We start from the raw sequence: 7,122 nt of genomic DNA, 5'->3' as shown, positions 1-7,122 counted from the left end.
CTGGAATACAGGCGCGCGCTACCATGCCCAGCTAATTTTTGATTTATTGTAGAGATGAGGTCTCACCAAGTTGCCCAGGTGGGTCTCGAACCCGCAGGCTCAGGCAATCCACTCACCTCAGCCTCCCAAAGGCACAGGATCACAGGCTGAGCCACCAAGCCCGGCTTATATTAACTTTTTATGCTATCCAAAGCTACAGATGTTTTTTATTTTTATCTTGGAACTACCTAGGTTGAAAAATTAAATCTGAAATCAATTTCATTGTTTGGGCAATTTGATTATCACTTCAAGCCCACTCTCTTCAATGAATACAGGGTGACGGCCTTCAGGGGCGCTCACTTCACTGCATGGCCTTGCAAATGTAAACGTATTACAGTGACCAGTGTTAGCCCTCAATTCTCAAACTCAGGTCCTGTGAAATATACAGGGATTTCGGCTATGCATTGCTATGTGACCATTTATGGAAGTTTTATTTGGAAATACAAACATTAAAAAGCCACCCCCAAAATAATATTCTGGTTAAAATAGGATATTGAACACAATTTACATGGCAAAAGGACTAGGAAACTTATGGTGATTGATTCTGAACTGAGTAGCCTGGCACAGATTTTACTTTTTCCTTCTGAACTATTTCTTTTTATTTTTTCTGGAGGTATAATTATAGTATTATTTTATTATAAAAGTAATTTCTTTTGATACTTGAATAGCCTGTAACTTGGTTATTTATGAGAATTATATAAAGCAGGATTTCACAATTTTTTTGTGATGGGCTAGATGGTAAATATTTTATACTCTTTGGGCAATACGGGTGGTCTCTGTCACACTCAACTCACTGTAACATGAAAGCCACTCTGGACAGTGCAGAAACAGATGAGTGGGGCTATGTTCCAATAAAACTTTATTTATGGAGACTGGAATTTGAATTTCAAAACATTTTCACTTATCATCAAATACTATTCTTTTTTCCCCCCAATCATTTAAAATTGTAAAGACCATGCTTAGTTCATGAGCAACACAAAAATAGATGGTGTGTTAGAACTGGTCCATGGGCTGTATTGTGCTGAGCCCTGCTTTAAGTCTCTTGCAGATGTTTATTTGCATGCTCTGGGAGACTTCCTGATATCCATTTATAATTCTCTGACTTTAAACCAAAATACTAGAACCTGTACTGTGTAGATGCCCAATAACTTCACACTATACTGTCTTTTGGTTGATCAGTGTGAGCTAGTAGAATTACTTGGACCAGTAAGTCTAGTGTTTTGGAGAATAAAGCATGCCATTTTGTAGTATATATATATATATAATTTTATAGCTGCACAACCTGGATTCAATTAAATGGTTGCAACCTGCACTAGTACATTTGAAATATGACTAGGCAAAATTTGCTTCCTGCTAGGGACATTTATTCAACTGAGGAGCAACTAACAATTGGAGATGTTGATTTTTTTATCCTGCCCCACTGTTCTACTTGGTTTTTTGTGTTTTTTTTTTTTTTTAAATTGTCAGTGTATCTCTGGCTTCTGAGAAAATTCATGAATTGGGGTCCAGGCAGTAGGAAAAGAAGCTATTGCTGCCCATTGCTTGGTCTTGGCACCAGGGATGGGTGTCAGTAAGTCCCAGACTTCCTGGGGCACCGAGTTTCCTAAAAGGGAAGTGCTGACAGTTCAGACAGCTGCCATCAGTTGCCTTGGAGGCTGCTTCTCTGGAGAAGTTCCAGTTATAGTCTTAAAAGACTCGCCAAGTTCCTCATGTATTAGTGGCAAGCCGTTTGCTGCCAGTCATTTGGGATGATGAAGGGCTGGCGAACCAATTTAGTTATTTTTCTTCAGTGATATGCTTTAGAGCTGACCTTCAACCTTAACTAATATCATGGTGTCAGAGGGTTACAGTCTAAACCAGTGGTTCCCAGTCACTCTTTGAGGACAAGTCCCAACTGTGATAAAGTTTTTCTTAGATTATAGTAAAAAAGAAAAATGAGGACAATTTATATGTAATAAGCTTTTCACAAACCTAGTAGACCTATTAAAATTTTAATTCTAAGATTATATCATTTCTTGTTGTGCGTGTGTTTAATAGTTAAGGATTGTGGAAATAGAAATTAGAACTTAGGTAAATGACTTGCTTCTCTGATCCCCTGTTTCCTCATATGTAAAAGAGGGCTAATAATAGTATCTGTCTCCTATAGTTTTTGTGGGAATAAAAATAGGTTATCCACTAGTGCCTGGCACATAGTAATCACTCAATAAATGCTAGCTATTATTGCCATCATTATCATAATCTTTATAGTTTTTGATGCCTTTATTTGGCGAATAATAAGTAAAAGTCACCCAGTGTTAATTTTCCTTTTCTCCCCTAGTTTTTTTTGGGGGGGCAGGGGAGATCGCATTTTTTGTCTTTAAAATCCAAATATATAATTGTAATTTTCAATAAGTGCTATGTAGAGAACTCATGTAAGTTGCTGAGATGGGGGAAAAAATAAGTGACCTATTTTCATTAGGAGAGGCATCTTCATTAATGGGAAAGATGACAGTATTTGGGCTCACTGTGTGGCAGCAAAGATGGAAAGCTGAGAGTGTGTTCAATATTTGTTCTCAGTATAAAATAACTAGGAGTACTGATGGCTTGAATGTGTGCTAAGATGGAAAGGACAAAGTTAAGGATGATGCCTAGCTTTCAGTTTGAGCAGGGAGGTAGGGGGTTTGGATATTAACTAAGATGGTGAGGAGTGGTGCTGAGGGGCTTAGGGCACATCTGTGCATAGTCAAGAGTTCTGTTGTCTGCATGTTCATGCATAGTCAAGCATATAATGGTTGTGAGACACCTGCATGATGATACTATGTAGAAGGCTAAAATTGAGTGTACAGCAGTGAGTGGAAAAATCTTGACTGGAGAATAAAGATGTGGGTTTTAATTCCATGGGTATTGGTGTATCTGCCTTGGTAGAGAATGTGGAGGAACCCTAAAGTGTAGGAGTTGGGCAGAGGAGAACAGTCCAACGGAGGAAGGTAAGAAGACACAAAGCATTTGTCCTGTAGGTAGGAAGAGGGGGTAGCCACTTGTGTTGACTGTCTCTGTATGCTGTGTGGGTGAGACACATCCATGGGAGCAGGCAACATGGACAATGTTGGTGATACTGACAAAGGCCTTTTAGCAGGGCTGTGGAGGCCTGAGCTAGACTGCAGTGAGTTTGGAGTAGGTTGGAGGTGAGGATGGGTTGGTGGTGAGGATGTGGATACAGCAGGTGTAGACTGCTCTTTGAAGAAGTCTGCTCTAAAGGGAAGCAGAGAACTGAACCAGCAGCTGAAGCTGAATATGATGTCAAGGGCGGGAATTTTATAGTTGTTGTTTTAGGAGATAGCAGAACATGTCTGTGTCGATGGGAATCAACCAACATAATAGGAAGAAACTATTAAATCAGGTGACCTGGAACCAGGACTGACTTCCGCAGTGCAGGACCAGGCTGAGGTCACAGGGCCTTTTACCCGACAGGGCCCTGCACTTGGACTTCAGTGCTCTGCAGTTGCTGTTTCCAAATTCAGACCGTCTCTTGGGCTCTCGCCCACCCCTACCTCTGCATTCAGACACTGAGTACCTCAGGGCACCTGATTTGAAGCAAAGGATGTGAAAGTGTACTCATCACCCAGTAATATTCTTGTTAGGGGTGATGGTAGAGATATACTCAACAACCACAACACGTTTTATCATGAAATCTGCAATTAAACATGGCAGGGCTGAACTGAGGTATAGAAAGATTAAGCCACTGACCGGAAATCAGATGGCTGCATGGCTAGATCCTGAGCCTTGACTTAAGACAAATCCAATTTATTTCAGGTAAAGATATCTTTCCAGAATGGCCAGCCAGAATGAATTTTTAAAATCTAATAAACAAGCATAGGGGATTGCTCTTCACTGAGAGTACATCAAGCTCCCACTATGTGCCCAGCTCTGAATACCTCTCTCAGAGTTTCAGTGACATCCATCTCTACTCTTGCTGTGACACAGAGGCATACTTCTTAGGCTACATTATTTCTGCAGGGTTGGGGCTCCATATAGAACACCTTTTCTTCTCAGGGATAATCGTCCAGCTCAGCACTACTCCTGAGCTTCGCTTGACTTTTTCTACCCCTGTTGATTCCAAGGGCAACAATTTCAATGGCCTTTATCCATGTATTTAGCAACTAATGTCACCATCATTATCATCATTATTGCTCACTCTTCAACTTCTTTTAAAAGGTCAAATTAATTTGCATGATATCTTGTGAGATAATTGTTACTTATTTTTATAAAATATCGAAGTCATTGCCACTTTCATAACATCTTCATTTTCTATCTAAGGTATAACATTCCAGGAAAACATGCTCTGAAATAAGACTTGATTGAGGTATTAAAAAGAATTTCTGTTTCATTTTCATGTTCCTAATAACTAGAAGTGGCCTGCTTGCTTTGCTTGGTGGTTTACCTGAGGACTGTAGTCTCCATAATCCCTGTGATTAACATTAGTGGGAATGTCTCATACAAAGTTAGATAAACTTCACTGCAGCTAGTCTTAAGAATTGTGTATTCAAACAGTATACTTAAAAGCAAGTTCTATAAGTATAAAAGTAATGCATGTGAGTTGTAGAAAGCCTGGAAAATAAAATCAAGAATAAAAAACTACCCATAGTGCTCAGCCCGTGATCTGTTAGTCGTAGATCACCATGGCTATATTTTGGGGTATTCCCGTTTGCAAACCCCACCTCCTTTCTGGCACCTCTCATCCCTACTGTGTGCTATATTTTTCTCCATATTTCTTGTTTAATTTTACTTAATTGTTAATTGTATCTTTTATCTCACTAGAAGCTAAACTTCATGAGGGTTAGGGATTTTTGCTGTTTTGTTCACCTTTGTGCCCTCAGTACTTATCTTGTTGATTAAACGAATTAACTAATAAGCTTTTTAAAATCTTTGAATGTGTACAAAAGACGTTTGCTTTATTTGGTGTGATATTCTTCTATCTACTTCTGTATCCTCATTTTCACTAGCATCATAGGTAGTTTATGTCAGTCTCTTAAAGTTCATTGACTTGTTGAAAGTATGCAATTTTGTGGCTGTGTAATTCTACAACATAAATATACTATAATTTACTTAAATGTACATACAGTTTTAAACATACTTAAGTGTTAAAATTCAATTGAATTATTTTAAGTTGCAATTTTGTGACTTTTAATAATCCTTTAATCCTGAAAACTATTCTTGTGTGAGGAGGGAAGAGATGAATATTTCTTATTTGGAGTATTTAAATCACCTCTATGGTTAATAATATTCAAAGCATTTGGTTCGTTCAGTTAGATAGGATTAATTTTGAGTATTATTTTAAAAACAAGGGCAGTTGTTTTAAAGAGTTCTGGAGGTTTTCACAGCTAACATATTGCTAAATGGACAGAAACTAGAAACATTTCCCCTGAAAACTGGAACAAGATAAGGCTGCCCACTCTCACCCCTCTTGTTCAATATTGTGTTGGAAGTCCTAGCTCGAGCAATTAGACAAGAGAAGGACATCAGGGGTATCCAAATAGAAAAGGGGAAGTCATTTGCTGATGATATGATCCTATACCTTGAAAATCCAAGAGAATCTGTCAAAAACTTGTTTGCACTGATAAAGGATTTTGACAAAGTCTCAGGATACAAAATAAATGTGCAAAAGACAGTTGCATTCCTATACACCAACAAGCAGACAGAGACCCAAATTAAAAGCACAATTCCATTCACAATAGCCACAAAAAAATGAAATACCTCAGCATCTTCTTAACCAGAGAAGTGAAAGAATTTTACATTGAGAACTACAAGACACTGCTCAAAGAAATCCAAGAAGACACAAACAAATGGGAAAATATCCCATGCTCATGGATAGGAAGGATCAACATTGTTAAGATGTCCATCCTACCAAAGGTAATCTACAGATTCAACACAATACCCATTAAGTTACCAACATCATTCTTCTCAGACCTGGAAATGACAATACAGAAATTTATATGGAAACATAAACAACCACGAATAACCAAAGCTATCCTTAGCAAAAGAAACAAAGCATGAGGTGTCACACACCCAGACGTCAAACTTTACTATAAGGCTACAGTAATCAAAACAGCTTGGTATTGGTACAAGAACAGGCACATAGACCAATGGAACAGGATAGAGATTCCGGAAGCAAAGCCTCAATTTCTCAACCAACTCATCTTTGACAAAGCCTCCAACAACAACCAGTGGTGCTGGGAAAACTGGCTGACCACATGCAGAAGATTGAAACTGGATCCCTACCTATCACTGTACATAGAAAATAACTCTGAATGGATCAAAGACCTAAAGATAAAACCTCAAACTATAAGAATCTTAGAAAGTGCAGGAGACACCCTTATGGAAATTGGAACTGGGAACCAATTCCTATTCAGAACCTGAAAGGCCAATATCTTAAGAAATCAGATAGACAAGTGGGACCTCATCAAATTAATGAGCTTCTGCAAAGCAAAAGAAACCATCAAGAGAGCAAGGAGACAGCCCACAGAATGAGAAAAAATATTTGCCAACTGTATATCTGACAAAGGCCTAACATCTAGGATCTACAAGGAACTCAGATGCGCCGAAAGGAAAAAAACAAACAGCCCCTTTAAAAAGTGGGCAAAAGACATGAATAGACACTTCTCAAAAGAAGATATACAGGCAGCCGACAGACACATGAAAAAGTGCTCAACCTCACTCATCATCAGAGAAATGCAAATCAAAACCACATTGAGATACCACCTAACCCCTGTAAGAATGGCCATCATTAATCAAACAACAGATGCTGGTGAGGATGTGGAGAAAAAGGAACGCTTCTACACTGCTGGTGGGAATGCAGACTAGTACAACCTCTTTGGAAGACAGTGTGGTGATTTCTGAAAGGACTAGAAATCAACCTTCCATATGACCCAGCAGTTCCCCTATTGGGAATATACCCGGAGGAACTCAAATTATTCTACAGAAAAGACACCTGCACACGTATGTTTGTGCAGCTCTATTCACAATAGCAAAAACATGGAATCAACCATTTAAAAAATGTGGTACATATATACAATGGAATATTATGCAGTCATAAAGAAGGACAAA

General features: G+C 38.7%; 1 protein-coding gene across 1 annotated transcript in view; it reads left to right on the top strand.

The window, feature by feature from the left end:
* Positions 1 to 7,122, top strand: part of STK32A (serine/threonine kinase 32A) — a 141,478-nt gene that overhangs the window by 10,253 nt on the left and 124,103 nt on the right. The gene's annotated exons all lie outside the window — the stretch shown is intronic.

This window comes from Carlito syrichta, unplaced genomic scaffold (assembly GCF_000164805.1).
Source record: "Carlito syrichta isolate Samal-C Ts95f unplaced genomic scaffold, Tarsius_syrichta-2.0.1 Scaffold312553, whole genome shotgun sequence".
NCBI lineage: Eukaryota > Metazoa > Chordata > Mammalia > Primates > Tarsiidae > Carlito > Carlito syrichta.
This window is presented reverse-complemented; position numbering and strand designations above follow the sequence as displayed.